Source organism: Lissotriton vulgaris, chromosome 3_2 (genome assembly GCF_964263255.1).
Source record: "Lissotriton vulgaris chromosome 3_2, aLisVul1.2, whole genome shotgun sequence".
Taxonomy (NCBI): Eukaryota; Metazoa; Chordata; class Amphibia; order Caudata; family Salamandridae; genus Lissotriton; species Lissotriton vulgaris.
The window spans coordinates 300,040,045-300,060,713 of record NC_141690.1 but is presented as its reverse complement, the minus strand read 5'-3'; the positions used below and the strand labels follow the sequence as shown (position 1 = coordinate 300,060,713).

At 63.8% G+C, this 20,669-nt stretch overlaps 1 protein-coding gene across 1 annotated transcript in view; it reads left to right on the top strand.

Moving 5' to 3' along the window:
- The window catches only part of LOC147725757 (uncharacterized), a 389,171-nt gene that overhangs the window by 24,396 nt on the left and 344,106 nt on the right, over positions 1-20,669 (top strand). The window lies entirely within an intron of this gene.

Here is a 20,669-nt window from a genome sequence, read left to right as displayed (position 1 = left end):
GAAGGGTGCACATGCCCGAGCGTCTCTGCTGCCCTCGTGCCACTGCACACACAGGGCAAAGCACAGGAAGGCTGCACAGGCCCGAGCGTCTCTGCTGACCTGGTGCCACTGCACACACAGGGCAAAGCACAGAAAGGGTGCACAGGCCCGAGCGTCTCTGCTGGCCTGGTGCCACTGCACACACAGGGCAAAGCACAGGAAGGCTGCACAGGCCCAAGCGTCCCTGCTGGCCTGGTGCCACTGCACACACAGGGCAAAGCACAGGAAGGCTGCACAGGCCCGAGCGTCTCTGCTGGCCTGGTTCCACTGCACACACAGGGCAAAGCACAGGAAGGCTGCACAGGCCCGAGCGTCTCTGCTGCCCTGGTGCCACTGCACACACAGGGCAAAGCACAGGAAGGCTGCACAGGCCCGAGCGTCTCTGCTGGCCTGGTGCCACTGCACACAGGGCAAAGCACCGGAAGGCTGCACAGGCCCGAGCGTCTCTGCTGCCCTGGTGCCACTGCACACACAGGGCAAAGCACAGGAAGGCTGCACAGGCCCGAGCGTCTCTGCTGGCCTGGTGCCACTGCACACACAGGGCAAAGCACCGGAAGGCTGCACAGGCCCGAGCGTCTCTGCTGCCCTGGTGCCACTGCACACACAGGGCAAAGCACAGGAAGGCTGCACAGGCCCGAGCGTCACTGCTGACCTGGTGCCACTGCACACACAGGGCAAAGCACAGGAAGGCTGCACAGGCCCGAGCGTCTCTGCTGGCCTGGTGCCACTGCACACACAGGGCAAAGCACAGGAAGGCTGCACAGGCCTGAGCGTCTCTGCTGGCCTGGTGCCACTGCACACACAGGGCAAAGCACAGGAAGGCTGCACAGGCCCGAGCGTCACTGCTGGCCTGGTGCCACTGCACACACAGGGCAAAGCACCGGAAGGCTGCACAGGCCCGAGCGTCTCTGCTGCCCTGGTGCCACTGCACACACAGGGCAAAGCACAGGAAGGCTGCACAGGCCCGAGCGTCTCTGCTGGCCTGGTGCCACTGCACACACAGGGCAAAGCACAGGAAGGCTGCACAGGCCCGAGCGTCTCTGCTGACCTGGTGGCACAGCACACACAGGGCAAAGCACAGGAAGGCTGCACAGGCCCGAGCGTCTCTGCTGGCCTGGTGCCACTGCACACACAGGGCAAAGCACAGGAAGGCTGAGCAGGCACGAGCGTCACTGCTGGCCTGGTGCCACTGCACACACAGGGCAAAGCACAGGAAGGCTGCACAGGCCCGAGCGTCTCTGCTGGCCTGGTGCCACTGCACACACAGGGCAAAGCACAGGAAGGCTGCACAGGCCCGAGCGTCTCTGCTGCCCTGGTGCCACTGCACACACAGGGCAAAGCACAGGAAGGCTGCACAGGCCCGAGCGTCACTGCTGACCTGGTGCCACTGCACACACAGGGCAAAGCACAGGAAGGCTGCACAGGCCCGAGCGTCACTGCTGGCCTGGTGCCACTGCACACACAGGGCAAAGCACAGAAAGGGTGCACAGGCTCGAGCGTCTCTGCTGGCCTGGTGCCACTGCACACACAGGGCAAAGCACAGGAAGGCTGCACAGGACCGAGCGTCTCTGCTGGCCTGGTGCCACTGCACACACAGGGCAAAGCACAGAAAGGCTGCACAGGCCCGAGCGTCTCTGCTGGCCTGGTGCCACTGCACACACAGGGCAAAGCACAGAAAGGCTGCACAGGCCAGAGCGTCACTGCTGGCCTGGTGCCACTGCACACACAGGGCAAAGCACAGGAAGGCTGCACAGGCCCGAGCGTCACTGCTGCCCTGGTGCCACTGCACACACAGGGCAAAGCACAGAAAGGCTGCACAGGCCCGAGCGTCTCTGCTGCCCTGGTGCCACTGCACACACAGGGCAAAGCACAGGAAGGGTGCACATGCCCGAGCGTCTCTGCTGCCCTGGTGCCACTGCACACACAGGGCAAAGCACAGGAAGGCTGCACAGGCCCGAGCGTCTCTGCTGGCCTGGTGCCACTGCACACACAGGGCAAAGCACAGGAAGGCTGCACAGGCCCGAGCGTCTCTGCTGCCCTGGTGCCACTGCACACACAGGGCAAAGCACAGGAAGGCTGCACGGGCCCGAGCGTCTCTGCAGGCCTGGTGCCACTGCACACACAGGGCAAAGCACAGGAAGGCTGCACAGGCCCGAGCGTCTCTGCTGCCCTGGTGCCACTGCACACACAGGGCAAAGCACAGAAAGGGTGCACAGGCCCGAGCGTCTCTGCTGGCCTGGTGCCACTGCACACACAGGGCAAAGCACAGGAAGGCTGCACAGGCCCGAGCGTCACTGCTGGCCGGGTGCCACTGCACACACAGGGCAAAGCACAGGAAGGCTGCACAGGCCCGAGCGTCTCTGCTGGCCTGGTGCCACTGCACACACAGGGCAAAGTCAGGAAGGCTGCACAGGCCCGAGCGCTACTGCTGGCCTGGTGCCACTGCACACACAGGGCAAAGCACAGGAAGGCTGCACAGGCCCGAGCGTCTCTGCTGCCCTGGTGCCACTGCACACACAGGGCAAAGCACAGGAAGGCTGCACAGGCCAGAGCGTTACTGCTGGCCGGGTGCCACTGCACACACAGGGCAAAGCACAGGAAGGCTGCACAGGCCCGAGCGTCACTGCTGGCCTGGTGCCACTGCACACACAGGGCAAAGCACAGGAAGGCTGCACAGGCCCGAGCGTCTCTGCTGGCCTGGTGCCACTGCACACACAGGGCAAAGCACCGGAAGGCTGCACAGGCCCGAGCGTCTCTGCTGCCCTGGTGCCACTGCACACACAGGGCAAAGCACAGGAAGGCTGCACAGGCCCGAGCGTCACTGCTGACCTGGTGCCACTGCACACACAGGGCAAAGCACAGGAAGGCTGCACAGGCCCGAGCGTCTCTGCTGGCCTGGTGCCACTGCACACACAGGGCAAAGCACAGGAAGGCTGCACAGGCCTGAGCGTCTCTGCTGGCCTGGTGCCACTGCACACACAGGGCAAAGCACAGGAAGGCTGCACAGGCCCGAGCGTCACTGCTGGCCTGGTGCCACTGCACACACAGGGCAAAGCACAGGAAGGGTGCACATGCCCGAGCGTCTCTGCTGCCCTGGTGCCACTGCACACACAGGGCAAAGCACAGGAAGGCTGCACAGGCCCGAGCGTCTCTGCTGGCCTGGTGCCACTGCACACACAGGGCAAAGCACAGGAAGGCTGCACAGGCCCGAGCGTCTCTGCTGCCCTGGTGTCACTGCACACACAGGGCAAAGCACAGGAAGGCTGCACAGGCCCGAGCGTCTCTGCTGGCCTGGTGCCACTGCACACACAGGGCAAAGCACAGGAAGGCTGCACAGGCCCGAGCGTCTCTGCTGCCCTGGTGCCACTGCACACACAGGGCAAAGCACAGAAAGGGTGCACAGGCCCGAGCGTCTCTGCTGGCCTGGTGCCACTGCACACACAGGGCAAAGTACAGGAAGGCTGCACAGGCCCGAGCGTCACTGCTGGCCGGGTGCCACTGCACACACAGGGCAAAGCACAGGAAGGCTGCACAGGCCCGAGCGTCTCTGCTGGCCTGGTGGCACTGCACACACAGGGCAAAGCACAGAAAGGCTGCACAGGCCCGAGCGTCTCTGCTGGCCTGGTGCCACTGCACACACAGGGCAAAGCACAGGAAGGCTGCACAGGCCCGAGTGTCTCTGCTGCCCTGGTGCCACTGCACACACAGGTCAAAGCACAGGAAGGCTGCACAGGCCCGAGCGTCTCTGCTGGCCTGGTGCCACTGCACACACAGGGCAAAGCACAGGAAGGCTGCACAGGCCAGAGCGCTACTGCTGGCCTGGTGCCACTGCACACACAGGGCAAAGCACAGGAAGGCTGCACAGGCCCGAGCGTCTCTGCTGCCCTGGTGCCACTGCACACACAGGGCAAAGCACAGGAAGGCTGCACAGGCCAGAGCGTTACTGCTGGCCGGGTGCCACTGCACACACAGGGCAAAGCACAGGAAGGCTGCACAGGCCCGAGCGTCACTGCTGGCCTGGTGCCACTGCACACACAGGGCAAAGCACAGGAAGGCTGCACAGGCCCGAGCGTCTCTGCTGGCCTGGTGCCACTGCACACACAGGGCAAAGCACAGGAAGGCTGCACAGGCCCGAGCGTCACTGCTGCCCTGGTGCCACTGCACACACAGGGCAAAGCACAGGAAGGCTGCACAGGCTCGAGCGTCTCTGCTGCCCTGGTGCCACTGCACACACAGGGCAAAGCACAGGAAGGCTGCACAGGCCCGAGCGTCTCTGCTGGCCTGGTGCCACTGCACACACAGGGCAAAGCACAGGAAAGCTGCACAGGCCCGAGCGTCACTGCTGGCCGGGTGCCACTGCACACACAGGGCAAAGCACAGGAAGGCTGCACAGGCCCGAGCGTCTCTGCTGGCCTGGTGGCACTGCACACACAGGGCAAAGCACAGGAAGGCTGCACAGGCCCGAGCGTCTCTGCTGGCCTGGTGCCACTGCACACACAGGGCAAAGCACAGGAAGGCTGCACAGGCTCGAGCGTTACTGCTGGCCTGGTGCCACTGCACACACAGGGCAAAGCACAGGAAGGCTGCACAGGCCCGAGCGTCTCTGCTGGCCTGGTGCCACTGCACACATAGGGCAAAGCATAGGAAGGGTGCACAGGCTCGAGCGTTACTGCTGCCCTGGTGCCACTGCACACACAGGGCAAAACACAGGAAGGCTGCACAGGCCCGAGCGTCTCTGCTGCCCTGGTGCCACTGCACACACGGGGCAAAGCACAGGAAGGCTGCAAAGGCCCGAGCGTCACTGCTGGCCTGGTGCCACTGCACACACAGGGCAAAGCACAGGAAGGCTGCACAGGCCCGAGCTTCACTGCTGGCCTGGTGCCACTGCACACACAGGGCAAAGCACAGGAAGGCTGCACAGGCCCGAGCGTCACTGCTGGCCGGGTGCCACTGCACACACAGGGCAAAGCACAGGAAGGCTGCACAGGCCGGAGCGTCACTGCTGGCCTGGTGCCACTGCACACACAGGGCAAAGCACAGGAAGGCTGCACAGGCCCGAGCGTCTCTGCTGCCCTGGTGCCACTGCACACACAGGGCAAAGCACAGGAAGGCTGCACAGGCTCGAGCGTCACTGCTGGCCTGGTGCCACTGCACACACAGGGCAAAGCACAGGAAGGCTGCACAGGCCTGAGCGTCACTGCTGGCCTGGTGCCACTGCACACACAGGGCAAAGCACAGGAAGGCTGCACAGGCCGGAGCGTCACTGCTGGCCGGGTGCCACTGCACACACAGGGCAAAGCACAGGAAGGCTGCACAGGCCGGAGCGTCACTGCTGGCCTGCTGCCACTGCACACACAGGGCAAAGCACAGGAAGGCTGCACAGGCCCGAGCGTCTCTGCTGCCCTGGTGCCACTGCACACACAGGGCAAAGCACAGGAAGGCTGCACAGGCTCGAGCGTCACTGCTGGCCTGGTGCCACTGCACACACAGGGCAAAGCACAGGAAGGCTGCACAGGCCCGAGCGTCTCTGCTGGCCTGGTGCCACTGCACACACAGGGCAAAGCACAGGAAGGCTGAGCAGGCACGAGCGTCACTGCTGGCCTGGTGCCACTGCACACACAGGGCAAAGCACAGGAAGGCTGCACAGGCCCGAGCGTCTCTGCTGGCCTGGTGCCACTGCACACACAGGGCAAAGCACAGGAAGGCTGCGCAGGCCCGAGCGTCACTGCTGGCCTGGTGGCACTGCACACACAGGGCAAAGCACAGGATGGCTGCACAGGCCCGAGCGTCACTGCTGGCCTGATGCCACTGCACACACAGGCCAAAGCACAGGAAGGCTGTACAGGCCCGAGCGTCACTGCTGGCCTGGTGCCACTGCACACACAGGGCAAAGCACAGGAAGGCTGCACAGGCCCGAGCGTCTCTGCTGGCCTGGTGCCACTGCACACAGGGCAAAGCACCAGAAGGCTGCACAGGCCCGAGCGTCTCTGCTGCCCTGGTGCCACTGCACACACAGGGCAAAGCACAGGAAGGCTGCACAGGCCCGAGCGTCTCTGCTGGCCTGGTGCCACTGCACACACAGGGCAAAGCACAGGAAGGCTGCACAGGCCCGAGCGTCTCTGCTGACCTGGTGGCACAGCACACACAGGGCAAAGCACAGGAAGGCTGCACAGGCCCGAGCGTCTCTGCTGGCCTGGTGCCACTGCACACACAGGGCAAAGCACAGGAAGGCTGAGCAGGCACGAGCGTCACTGCTGGCCTGGTGCCACTGCACACACAGGGCAAAGCACAGGAAGGCTGCACAGGCCCGAGCGTCACTGCTGGCCTGGTGCCACTGCACACACAGGGCAAAGCACAGGAAGGCTGCACAGGCCCGAGCTTCACTGCTGGCCTGGTGCCACTGCACACACAGGGCAAAGCACAGGAAGGCTGCACAGGCCCGAGCGTCACTGCTGGCCGGGTGCCACTGCACACACAGGGCAAAGCACAGGAAGGCTGCACAGGCCGGAGCGTCACTGCTGGCCTGGTGCCACTGCACACACAGGGCAAAGCACAGGAAGGCTGCACAGGCCCGAGCGTCTCTGCTGCCCTGGTGCCACTGCACACACAGGGCAAAGCACAGGAAGGCTGCACAGGCTCGAGCGTCACTGCTGGCCTGGTGCCACTGCACACACAGGGCAAAGCACAGGAAGGCTGCACAGGCCCGAGCGTCACTGCTGGCCTGGTGTCACTGCACACACAGGGCAAAGCACAGGAAGGCTGCACAGGCCCGAGCGTCACTGCTGGCCGGGTGCCACTGCACACACAGGGCAAAGCACAGGAAGGCTGCACAGGCCGGAGCGTCACTGCTGGCCTGCTGCCACTGCACACACAGGGCAAAGCACAGGAAGGCTGCACAGGCCCGAGCGTCTCTGCTGCCCTGGTGCCACTGCACACACAGGGCAAAGCACAGGAAGGCTGCACAGGCTCGAGCGTCACTGCTGGCCTGGTGCCACTGCACACACAGGGCAAAGCACAGGAAGGCTGCACAGGCCCGAGCGTCTCTGCTGGCCTGGTGCCACTGCACACACAGGGCAAAGCACAGGAAGGCTGAGCAGGCACGAGCGTCACTGCTGGCCTGGTGCCACTGCACACACAGGGCAAAGCACAGGAAGGCTGCACAGGCCCGAGCGTCTCTGCTGGCCTGGTGCCACTGCACACACAGGGCAAAGCACAGGAAGGCTGCGCAGGCCCGAGCGTCACTGCTGGCCTGGTGGCACTGCACACACAGGGCAAAGCACAGGATGGCTGCACAGGCCCGAGCGTCACTGCTGGCCTGGTGCCACTGCACACACAGGCCAAAGCACAGGAAGGCTGTACAGGCCCGAGCGTCACTGCTGGCCTGGTGCCACTGCACACACAGGGCAAAGCACAGGAAGGCTGCACAGGCCCGAGCGTCTCTGCTGGCCTGGTGCCACTGCACACAGGGCAAAGCACCAGAAGGCTGCACAGGCCCGAGCGTCTCTGCTGCCCTGGTGCCACTGCACACACAGGGCAAAGCACAGGAAGGCTGCACAGGCCCGAGCGTCTCTGCTGGCCTGGTGCCACTGCACACACAGGGCAAAGCACAGGAAGGCTGCACAGGCCCGAGCGTCTCTGCTGACCTGGTGGCACAGCACACACAGGGCAAAGCACAGGAAGGCTGCACAGGCCCGAGCGTCTCTGCTGGCCTGGTGCCACTGCACACACAGGGCAAAGCACAGGAAGGCTGAGCAGGCACGAGCGTCACTGCTGGCCTGGTGCCACTGCACACACAGGGCAAAGCACAGGAAGGCTGCACAGGCCCGAGCGTCTCTGCTGGCCTGGTGCCACTGCACACACAGGGCAAAGCACAGGAAGGCTGCACAGTCCCGAGCGTCTCTGCTGCCCTGGTGCCACTGCACACACAGGGCAAAGCACAGGAAGGCTGCACAGGCCCGAGCGTCACTGCTGACCTGGTGCCACTGCACACACAGGGCAAAGCACAGGAAGGCTGCACAGGCCCGAGCGTCTCTGCTGGCCTGGTGCCACTGCACACACAGGGCAAAGCACAGGAAGGCTGCACAGGCCTGAGCGTCTCTGCTGGCCTGGTGCCACTGCACACACAGGGCAAAGCACAGGAAGGCTGCACAGGCCCGAGCGTCACTGCTGGCCTGGTGCCACTGCACACACAGGGCAAAGCACAGGAAGGGTGCACATGCCCGAGCGTCTCTGCTGCCCTGGTGCCACTGCACACACAGGGCAAAGCACAGGAAGGCTGCACAGGCCCGAGCGTCTCTGCTGGCCTGGTGCCACTGCACACACAGGGCAAAGCACAGGAAGGCTGCACAGGCCCGAGCGTCTCTGCTGCCCTGGTGCCACTGCACACACAGGGCAAAGCACAGGAAGGCTGCACGGGCCCGAGCGTCTCTGCAGGCCTGGTGCCACTGCACACACAGGGCAAAGCACAGGAAGGCTGCACAGGCCCGAGCGTCTCTGCTGCCCTGGTGCCACTGCACACACAGGGCAAAGCACAGAAAGGGTGCACAGGCCCGAGCGTCTCTGCTGGCCTGGTGCCACTGCACACACAGGGCAAAGTACAGGAAGGCTGCACAGGCCCGAGCGTCACTGCTGGCCGGGTGCCACTGCACACACAGGGCAAAGCACAGGAAGGCTGCACAGGCCCGAGCGTCTCTGCTGCCCTGGTGCCACTGCACACACAGGGCAAAGCACAGGAAGGCTGCACAGGCTCGAGCGTCACTGCTGGCCTGGTGCCACTGCACACACAGGGTAAAGCACAGGAAGGCTGCACAGGCCCGAGCGTCACTGCTGCCCTGGTGCCACTTCACACACAGGGCAAAGCACAGGAAGGCTGCACAGGCCCGAGCGTCTCTGTTGGCCGGGTGCCACTGCACACACAGGGCAAAGCACAGGAAGGCTGCACAGGCCCTACGGTCTCTGCTGGCCTGGTGCCACTGCACACACAGGGCAAAGCACAGGAAGGCTGCACAGGCTCGAGCATCACTGCTGGGCTGGTGCCACTGCACACACAGGGCAAAGCACAGGAAGGCTGCACAGGCCCGAGCGTCACTGCTGGCCTGGTGCCACTGCACACACAGGGCAAAGCACAGGAAGGCTGCACAGGCCCGAGCGTCTCCGCTGCCCTGGTGGCACTGCACACACGGGGCAAAGCACAGGAAGGCTGCACAGTCCCGAGCGTCTCTGCTGCCCTGGTGCCACTGCACACACAGGGCAAAGCACAGGAAGGCTGCACAGGCCCGAGCGTCACTGCTGCCCTGGTGCCACTGCACACACAGGGCAAAGCACAGGAAGGCTGCACAGGCCCGAGCGTCACTGCTGCCCTGGTGCCACTGCACACACAGGGCAAAGCACAGGAAGGCTGCACAGGCCCGAGCGTCACTGCTGGCCTGGTGCCACTGCACACACAGGGCAAAGCACAGGAAGGCTGCACAGGCCCGAGCGTCTCTGCTGGCCTGGTGGCACTGCACACACAGGGCAAAGCACAGGAAGGCTGCACAGGCCCGAGCGTCTCTGCTGCCCTGGTGCCACTGCACACACGGGGCAAAGCACAGGAAGGCTGCACAGGCCCGAGCGTCTCTGCTGCCCTGGTGCCACTGCACACACAGGGCAAAGCACAGGAAGGCTGCACAGGCTCGAGCGTCACTGCTGGCCTGGTGCCACTGCACACACAGGGCAAAGCACAGGAAGGCTGCACAGGCCCGAGCGTCACTGCTGGCCTGGTGCCACTGCACACACAGGGCAAAGCACAGGAAGGCTGCACAGGCCCGAGCGTCACTGCTGGCCTGGTGCCACTGCACACACAGGGCAAAGCACAGGAAGGGTGCACATGCCCGAGCGTCTCTGCTGCCCTCGTGCCACTGCACACACAGGGCAAAGCACAGGAAGGCTGCACAGGCCCGAGCGTCTCTGCTGACCTGGTGCCACTGCACACACAGGGCAAAGCACAGAAAGGGTGCACAGGCCCGAGCGTCTCTGCTGGCCTGGTGCCACTGCACACACAGGGCAAAGCACAGGAAGGCTGCACAGGCCCAAGCGTCCCTGCTGGCCTGGTGCCACTGCACACACAGGGCAAAGCACAGGAAGGCTGCACAGGCCCGAGCGTCTCTGCTGGCCTGGTTCCACTGCACACACAGGGCAAAGCACAGGAAGGCTGCACAGGCCCGAGCGTCTCTGCTGCCCTGGTGCCACTGCACACACAGGGCAAAGCACAGGAAGGCTGCACAGGCCCGAGCGTCTCTGCTGGCCTGGTGCCACTGCACACACAGGGCAAAGCACAGGAAGGCTGCACAGGCCCGAGCGTCTCTGCTGGCCTGGTGCCACTGCACACACAGGGCAAAGCACCGGAAGGCTGCACAGGCCCGAGCGTCTCTGCTGCCCTGGTGCCACTGCACACACAGGGCAAAGCACAGGAAGGCTGCACAGGCCCGAGCGTCACTGCTGACCTGGTGCCACTGCACACACAGGGCAAAGCACAGGAAGGCTGCACAGGCCCGAGCGTCTCTGCTGGCCTGGTGCCACTGCACACACAGGGCAAAGCACAGGAAGGCTGCACAGGCCTGAGCGTCTCTGCTGGCCTGGTGCCACTGCACACACAGGGCAAAGCACAGGAAGGCTGCACAGGCCCGAGCGTCACTGCTGGCCTGGTGCCACTGCACACACAGGGCAAAGCACCGGAAGGCTGCACAGGCCCGAGCGTCTCTGCTGCCCTGGTGCCACTGCACACACAGGGCAAAGCACAGGAAGGCTGCACAGGCCCGAGCGTCTCTGCTGGCCTGGTGCCACTGCACACACAGGGCAAAGCACAGGAAGGCTGCACAGGCCCGAGCGTCTCTGCTGACCTGGTGGCACAGCACACACAGGGCAAAGCACAGGAAGGCTGCACAGGCCCGAGCGTCTCTGCTGGCCTGGTGCCACTGCACACACAGGGCAAAGCACAGGAAGGCTGAGCAGGCACGAGCGTCACTGCTGGCCTGGTGCCACTGCACACACAGGGCAAAGCACAGGAAGGCTGCACAGGCCCGAGCGTCTCTGCTGGCCTGGTGCCACTGCACACACAGGGCAAAGCACAGGAAGGCTGCACAGGCCCGAGCGTCTCTGCTGCCCTGGTGCCACTGCACACACAGGGCAAAGCACAGGAAGGCTGCACAGGCCCGAGCGTCACTGCTGACCTGGTGCCACTGCACACACAGGGCAAAGCACAGGAAGGCTGCACAGGCCCGAGCGTCACTGCTGGCCTGGTGCCACTGCACACACAGGGCAAAGCACAGAAAGGGTGCACAGGCTCGAGCGTCTCTGCTGGCCTGGTGCCACTGCACACACAGGGCAAAGCACAGGAAGGCTGCACAGGACCGAGCGTCTCTGCTGGCCTGGTGCCACTGCACACACAGGGCAAAGCACAGAAAGGCTGCACAGGCCCGAGCGTCTCTGCTGGCCTGGTGCCACTGCACACACAGGGCAAAGCACAGAAAGGCTGCACAGGCCAGAGCGTCACTGCTGGCCTGGTGCCACTGCACACACAGGGCAAAGCACAGGAAGGCTGCACAGGCCCGAGCGTCACTGCTGCCCTGGTGCCACTGCACACACAGGGCAAAGCACAGAAAGGCTGCACAGGCCCGAGCGTCTCTGCTGCCCTGGTGCCACTGCACACACAGGGCAAAGCACAGGAAGGCTGCACAGGCCCGAGCGTCTCTGCTGGCCTGGTGCCACTGCACACACAGGGCAAAGCACAGGAAGGCTGCACAGGCCCGAGCGTCACTGCTGTCCTGGTGCCACTGCACACACAGGGCAAAGCACAGGAAGGCTGCACAGGCCCGAGCGTCACTGCTGGCCTGGTGCCACTGCACACACAGGGCAAAGCACAGGAAGGCTGCACAGGCCCGAGCGTCACTGCTGCCCTGGTGCCACTGCACACACAGGGCAAAGCACAGGAAGGCTGCACAGGCCCGAGCGTCACTGCTGGCCTGGTGCCACTGCACACACAGGGCAAAGCACAGGAAGGCTGCACAGGCCCGAGCGTCACTGCTGGCCTGGTGCCACTGCACACACAGGGCAAAGCACAGGAAGGGTGCACATGCCCGAGCGTCTCTGCTGCCCTGGTGCCACTGCACACACAGGGCAAAGCACAGGAAGGCTGCACAGGCCCGAGCGTCTCTGCTGACCTGGTGCCACTGCACACACAGGGCAAAGCACAGAAAGGGTGCACAGGCCCCAGCGTCTCTGCTGGCCTGGTGCCACTGCACACACAGGGCAAAGCACAGGAAGGCTGCACAGGCCCAAGCGTCCCTGCTGGCCTGGTGCCACTGCACACACAGGGCAAAGCACAGGAAGGCTGCACAGGCCCGAGCGTCTCTGCTGGCCTGGTTCCACTGCACACACAGGGCAAAGCACAGGAAGGCTGCACAGGCCCGAGCGTCACTGCTGGCCTGGTGCCACTGTACACACAGGGCAAAGCACAGGAAGGCTGCACAGGCCCGAGCGTCTCTGCTGGCCTGGTGCCACTGCACACACAGGGCAAAGCACAGGAAGGCTGCACAGGCCCGAGCGTCTCTGCTGGCCTGGTGCCACTGCACACACAGGGCAAAGCACAGGAAGGCTGCACAGGCCCGAGCGTCACTGCTGGCCTGGTGCCACTGCACACACAGGGCAAAGCACAGGAAGGGTGCACATGCCCGAGCGTCTCTGCTGCCCTGGTGCCACTGCACACACAGGGCAAAGCACAGGAAGGCTGCACAGGCCCGAGCGTCTCTGCTGACCTGGTGCCACTGCACACACAGGGCAAAACACAGAAAGGGTGCACAGGCCCGAGCGTCTCTGCTGGCCTGGTGCCACTGCACACACAGGGCAAAGCACAGGAAGGCTGCGCAGGCCCGAGCGTCACTGCTGGCCTGGTGGCACTGCACACACAGGGCAAAGCACAGGAAGGCTGCACAGGCCCGAGCGTCACTGCTGGCCTGGTGCCACTGCACACACAGGCCAAAGCACAGGAAGGCTGCACAGGCCCGAGCGTCACTGCTGGCCTGGTGCCACTGCACACACAGGGCAAAGCACAGGAAGGCTGCACAGGCCCGAGCGTCTCTGCTGGCCTGGTGCCACTGCACACAGGGCAAAGCACCGGAAGGCTGCACAGGCCCGAGCGTCTCTGCTGCCCTGGTGCCACTGCACACACAGGGCAAAGCACAGGAAGGCTGCACAGGCCCGAGCGTCTCTGCTGGCCTGGTGCCACTGCACACACAGGGCAAAGCACCGGAAGGCTGCACAGGCCCGAGCGTCTCTGCTGCCCTGGTGCCACTGCACACACAGGGCAAAGCACAGGAAGGCTGCACAGGCCCGAGCGTCACTGCTGACCTGGTGCCACTGCACACACAGGGCAAAGCACAGGAAGGCTGCACAGGCCCGAGCGTCTCTGCTGGCCTGGTGCCACTGCACACACAGGGCAAAGCACAGGAAGGCTGCACAGGCCTGAGCGTCTCTGCTGGCCTGGTGCCACTGCACACACAGGGCAAAGCACAGGAAGGCTGCACAGGCCCGAGCGTCACTGCTGGCCTGGTGCCACTGCACACACAGGGCAAAGCACAGGAAGGGTGCACATGCCCGAGCGTCTCTGCTGCCCTGGTGCCACTGCACACACAGGGCAAAGCACAGGAAGGCTGCACAGGCCCGAGCGTCTCTGCTGGCCTGGTGCCACTGCACACACAGGGCAAAGCACAGGAAGGCTGCACAGGCCCGAGCGTCTCTGCTGCCCTGGTGCCACTGCACACACAGGGCAAAGCACAGGAAGGCTGCACAGGCCCGAGCGTCTCTGCTGGCCTGGTGCCACTGCACACACAGGGCAAAGCACAGGAAGGCTGCACAGGCCCGAGCGTCTCTGCTGCCCTGGTGCCACTGCACACACAGGGCAAAGCACAGAAAGGGTGCACAGGCCCGAGCGTCTCTGCTGGCCTGGTGCCACTGCACACACAGGGCAAAGTACAGGAAGGCTGCACAGGCCCGAGCGTCACTGCTGGCCGGGTGCCACTGCACACACAGGGCAAAGCACAGGAAGGCTGCACAGGCCCGAGCGTCTCTGCTGGCCTGGTGGCACTGCACACACAGGGCAAAGCACAGGAAGGCTGCACAGGCCCGAGCATCTCTGCTGGCCTGGTGCCACTGCACACACAGGGCAAAGCACAGGAAGGCTGCACAGGCCCGAGCGTCTCTGCTGCCCTGGTGCCACTGCACACACAGGTCAAAGCACAGGAAGGCTGCACAGGCCCGAGCGTCTCTGCTGGCCTGGTGCCACTGCACACACAGGGCAAAGCACAGGAAGGCTGCACAGGCCAGAGCGCTACTGCTGGCCTGGTGCCACTGCACACACAGGGCAAAGCACAGGAAGGCTGCACAGGCCCGAGCGTCTCTGCTGCCCTGGTGCCACTGCACACACAGGGCAAAGCACAGGAAGGCTGCACAGGCCAGAGCGTTACTGCTGGCCGGGTGCCACTGCACACACAGGGCAAAGCACAGGAAGGCTGCACAGGCCCGAGCGTCACTGCTGGCCTGGTGCCACTGCACACACAGGGCAAAGCACAGGAAGGCTGCACAGGCCCGAGCGTCTCTGCTGGCCTGGTGCCACTGCACACACAGGGCAAAGCACAGGAAGGCTGCACAGGCCCGAGCGTCACTGCTGCCCTGGTGCCACTGCACACACAGGGCAAAGCACAGGAAGGCTGCACAGGCTCGAGCGTCTCTGCTGCCCTGGTGCCACTGCACACACAGGGCAAAGCACAGGAAGGCTGCACAGGCCCGAGCGTCTCTGCTGGCCTGGTGCCACTGCACACACAGGGCAAAGCACAGGAAAGCTGCACAGGCCCGAGCGTCACTGCTGGCCGGGTGCCACTGCACACACAGGGCAAAGCACAGGAAGGCTGCACAGGCCCGAGCGTCTCTGCTGGCCTGGTGGCACTGCACACACAGGGCAAAGCACAGGAAGGCTGCACAGGCCCGAGCGTCTCTGCTGGCCTGGTGCCACTGCACACACAGGGCAAAGCACAGGAAGGCTGCACAGGCTCGAGCGTTACTGCTGGCCTGGTGCCACTGCACACACAGGGCAAAGCACAGGAAGGCTGCACAGGCCCGAGCGTCTCTGCTGACCTGGTGCCACTGCACACACAGGGCAAAGCACAGAAAGGGTGCACAGGCCCCAGCGTCTCTGCTGGCCTGGTGCCACTGCACACACAGGGCAAAGCACAGGAAGGCTGCACAGGCCCAAGCGTCCCTGCTGGCCTGGTGCCACTGCACACACAGGGCAAAGCACAGGAAGGCTGCACAGGCCCGAGCGTCTCTGCTGGCCTGGTTCCACTGCACACACAGGGCAAAGCACAGGAAGGCTGCACAGGCTCGAGCGTTACTGCTGGCCTGGTGCCACTGCACACACAGGGCAAAGCACAGGAAGGCTGCACAGGCCCAAGCGTCCCTGCTGGCCTGGTGCCACTGCACACACAGGGCAAAGCACAGGAAGGCTGCACAGGCCCGAGCGTCTCTGCTGGCCTGGTTCCACTGCACACACAGGGCAAAGCACAGGAAGGCTGCACAGGCCCGAGCGTCACTGCTGGCCTGGTGCCACTGTACACACAGGGCAAAGCACAGGAAGGCTGCACAGGCCCGAGCGTCTCTGCTGGCCTGGTGCCACTGCACACACAGGGCAAAGCACAGGAAGGCTGCACAGGCCCGAGCGTCTCTGCTGGCCTGGTGCCACTGCACACACAGGGCAAAGCACAGGAAGGCTGCACAGGCCCGAGCGTCACTGCTGGCCTGGTGCCACTGCACACACAGGGCAAAGCACAGGAAGGGTGCACATGCCCGAGCGTCTCTGCTGCCCTGGTGCCACTGCACACACAGGGCAAAGCACAGGAAGGCTGCACAGGCCCGAGCGTCTCTGCTGACCTGGTGCCACTGCACACACAGGGCAAAGCACAGAAAGGGTGCACAGGCCCGAGCGTCTCTGCTGGCCTGGTGCCACTGCACACACAGGGCAAAGCACAGGAAGGCTGCGCAGGCCCGAGCGTCACTGCTGGCCTGGTGGCACTGCACACACAGGGCAAAGCACAGGAAGGCTGCACAGGCCCGAGCGTCACTGCTGGCCTGGTGCCACTGCACACACAGGCCAAAGCACAGGAAGGCTGCACAGGCCCGAGCGTCACTGCTGGCCTGGTGCCACTGCACACACAGGGCAAAGCACAGGAAGGCTGCACAGGCCCGAGCGTCTCTGCTGGCCTGGTGCCACTGCACACAGGGCAAAGCACCGGAAGGCTGCACAGGCCCGAGCGTCTCTGCTGCCCTGGTGCCACTGCACACACAGGGCAAAGCACAGGAAGGCTGCACAGGCCCGAGCGTCTCTGCTGGCCTGGTGCCACTGCACACACAGGGCAAAGCACCGGAAGGCTGCACAGGCCCGAGCGTCTCTGCTGCCCTGGTGCCACTGCACACACAGGGCAAAGCACAGGAAGGCTGCACAGGCCCGAGCGTCACTGCTGACCTGGTGCCACTGCACACACAGGGCAAAGCACAGGAAGGCTGCACAGGCCCGAGCGTCTCTGCTGGCCTGGTGCCACTGCACACACAGGGCAAAGCACAGGAAGGCTGCACAGGCCTGAGCGTCTCTGCTGGCCTGGTGCCACTGCACACACAGGGCAAAGCACAGGAAGGCTGCACAGGCCCGAGCGTCACTGCTGGCCTGGTGCCACTGCACACACAGGGCAAAGCACAGGAAGGGTGCACATGCCCGAGCGTCTCTGCTGCCCTGGTGCCACTGCACACACAGGGCAAAGCACAGGAAGGCTGCACAGGCCCGAGCGTCTCTGCTGGCCTGGTGCCACTGCACACACAGGGCAAAGCACAGGAAGGCTGCACAGGCCCGAGCGTCTCTGCTGCCCTGGTGCCACTGCACACACAGGGCAAAGCACAGGAAGGCTGCACAGGCCCGAGCGTCTCTGCTGGCCTGGTGCCACTGCACACACAGGGCAAAGCACAGGAAGGCTGCACAGGCCCGAGCGTCTCTGCTGCCCTGGTGCCACTGCACACACAGGGCAAAGCACAGAAAGGGTGCACAGGCCCGAGCGTCTCTGCTGGCCTGGTGCCACTGCACACACAGGGCAAAGTACAGGAAGGCTGCACAGGCCCGAGCGTCACTGCTGGCCGGGTGCCACTGCACACACAGGGCAAAGCACAGGAAGGCTGCACAGGCCCGAGCGTCTCTGCTGGCCTGGTGGCACTGCACACACAGGGCAAAGCACAGGAAGGCTGCACAGGCCCGAGCATCTCTGCTGGCCTGGTGCCACTGCACACACAGGGCAAAGCACAGGAAGGCTGCACAGGCCCGAGCGTCTCTGCTGCCCTGGTGCCACTGCACACACAGGTCAAAGCACAGGAAGGCTGCACAGGCCCGAGCGTCTCTGCTGGCCTGGTGCCACTGCACACACAGGGCAAAGCACAGGAAGGCTGCACAGGCCAGAGCGCTACTGCTGGCCTGGTGCCACTGCACACACAGGGCAAAGCACAGGAAGGCTGCACAGGCCCGAGCGTCTCTGCTGCCCTGGTGCCACTGCACACACAGGGCAAAGCACAGGAAGGCTGCACAGGCCAGAGCGTTACTGCTGGCCGGGTGCCACTGCACACACAGGGCAAAGCACAGGAAGGCTGCACAGGCCCGAGCGTCACTGCTGGCCTGGTGCCACTGCACACACAGGGCAAAGCACAGGAAGGCTGCACAGGCCCGAGCGTCTCTGCTGGCCTGGTGCCACTGCACACACAGGGCAAAGCACAGGAAGGCTGCACAGGCCCGAGCGTCACTGCTGCCCTGGTGCCACTGCACACACAGGGCAAAGCACAGGAAGGCTGCACAGGCTCGAGCGTCTCTGCTGCCCTGGTGCCACTGCACACACAGGGCAAAGCACAGGAAGGCTGCACAGGCCCGAGCGTCTCTGCTGGCCTGGTGCCACTGCACACACAGGGCAAAGCACAGGAAAGCTGCACAGGCCCGAGCGTCACTGCTGGCCGGGTGCCACTGCACACACAGGGCAAAGCACAGGAAGGCTGCACAGGCCCGAGCGTCTCTGCTGGCCTGGTGGCACTGCACACACAGGGCAAAGCACAGGAAGGCTGCACAGGCCCGAGCGTCTCTGCTGGCCTGGTGCCACTGCACACACAGGGCAAAGCACAGGAAGGCTGCACAGGCTCGAGCGTTACTGCTGGCCTGGTGCCACTGCACACACAGGGCAAAGCACAGGAAGGCTGCACAGGCCCGAGCGTCTCTGCTGGCCTGGTGCCACTGCACACATAGGGCAAAGCATAGGAAGGGTGCACAGGCTCGAGCGTTACTGCTGCCCTGGTGCCACTGCACACACAGGGCAAAACACAGGAAGGCTGCACAGGCCCGAGCATCTCTGCTGCCCTGGTGCCACTGCACACACGGGGCAAAGCACAGGAAGGCTGCACAGGCCCGAGCGTCACTGCTGGCCTGGTGCCACTGCACACACAGGGCAAAGCACAGGAAGGCTGCACAGGCCCGAGCGTCACTGCTGGCCTGGTGCCACTGCACACACAGGGCAAAGCACAGGAAGGCTGCACAGGCCCGAGCGTCACTGCTGGCCGGGTGCCACTTGTTGGACAGGCCACGTGAAGGGCCGCTCTCCCCCGGCTCGACCAGGCCCGAGCCCGGTCACGCAAGTACCACACACCACCATTGCACGTCCTCCGTCCCCTCAGGGACCCCTGCCTTCAAACAGATCGACCTCGTGGGCCCGATCCACTGCCGGCCCACGCGCCCAGCCTGGGCCGCCATCTTGGACACTTCATCACGAGGCCGCCTGGCCCCCGATCGACCTCAACCCTGGGCCTAGCCCGGCCTCAGACATTCCGGCACCACCCTCCACCCAGGAGGTGAGCGGGCTACTTGGCAAGTCAATGGGAGAAAGAGGTGCCGATGGCTCTCCCCCGCCAAGTGCCGCTCGCCCATCACCTCCCCGGGCGCTGGCTCCACCCCCCTGCTGGGTGTCTGGACTCCCTCATCCCGGACCTCCCGACCTCCAAGTGCGAGGGTCCGGACATCAAAGCACGCCAGCCCTATAACTGGGGCAGCTCCAGAGCAGGAAGGCAGTTGTATCTTGGAGTCGAGAGACGTAAAGAGGAACTCATCCTGGACGGACTACTGGCGCTGCCGTAGCTCTGTCCTGTGCACCATCATCCTGCCTGTTGGCGCTGCCACAGCCGTCGTAACCTACAGTCTTCATCGTCGTCGGGACCTGCTGGCGTGGCCGCGGACCGTTGTAACCGTCACCTTTCACTCGGGACCTGCTTGGCTCCTCCACGGCCCGATCATCTCAACGCCGAGCTCGAGGATTAAGAGCTACTTCGTACTCATTGGTAATTAAGACTGTCCAGCTACCCCTTTCCTCAGCCAAAGACTTGAATCGAGGGGACCCCTGAGTCCAGACCTCCTTGTATCATACCATTGTAACCTAAGAATTGCATATAAAGTCTCGTTAACCTTCAGTCTTGTGTGGTGTCCGTCTGTGGGGGGGAAGTTACTTGTCTGTACAGTCGTTGGAGGCGGCTCTCCCCGGAGACCTCTCCCCGTAATCTCGGCCGACCTTCCCGGTCCGTCTAACATTGGTGGCCAGCGACGGGATCCGAATCACCGCATAACGTACAGAGAGTAGCTCACCCCACAACGAACCACAATGACAACTAAAGAAAGCGGATCAACTGAGAAGTTCCAAAGGGAAAAACTAGAGGAATACAGTCATCGTGAACTAAAGCAGTTCTGCATCGAACTAGGTATCGCTACCACCGGACTAAGCACCAAGGACGATTTTAAGCATGCCCTAGAATCTTGGGCAGAGACCAGGGATGGCGAAGCCCCTGAGCAAAGCCCCACGAACAAAACCAGCACGGCCCCTGAAGGGCAAAGAACCGGTCTCTCGCAAGACGAAATCCAAGAAAGAGAAAAAACCCGACTACACGAGCTAGAAATGGCCCGACTCAAGATGGACGTAGAACTCAAATTGGCCGAACAAAAAATCAACTTAGAGCACCTACGTCTCCGAGAAGAAAGAGAGGAGAAACAGAGACAAAGGGAGCTCGAGGAAAAGAAACTGGCGTACGAGCACGAACGGAACCTAGCCGAGATCAACCTGCGCAAACAGAATAAAGAGTTAGGGGTGCCCGAGAGACCACACACCCCAGGGACCACGGAGAAAAAGGTACACATCCCCAAGGATGTGGTCCGAGAATATTTCCGAGAAGACGACATCCAGCAATGGTTTAAGGCCTATGAAATCGCTATGACTGCACACCGGATCGATAGAAACGATTGGGGAGCCGGCTTATGGGGCAGATTCCTCAATGAGGGCCGCGATACCCTGTTACAGCTCCCAGACCACCAGATGACCTCCTACGACCATATGAAAGCGGCCCTCCTCACCCGCTATGGCCTCACGCCCGAGATGTACCGTCAGAGGTTCCGAGACTGCACACGCATCCCGGGTACAACTTGGGTGGACTATGTCACGTACTTTAGCCGAGCTTTCGAAGGCTGGATCAAAGGAAACAACGTTACG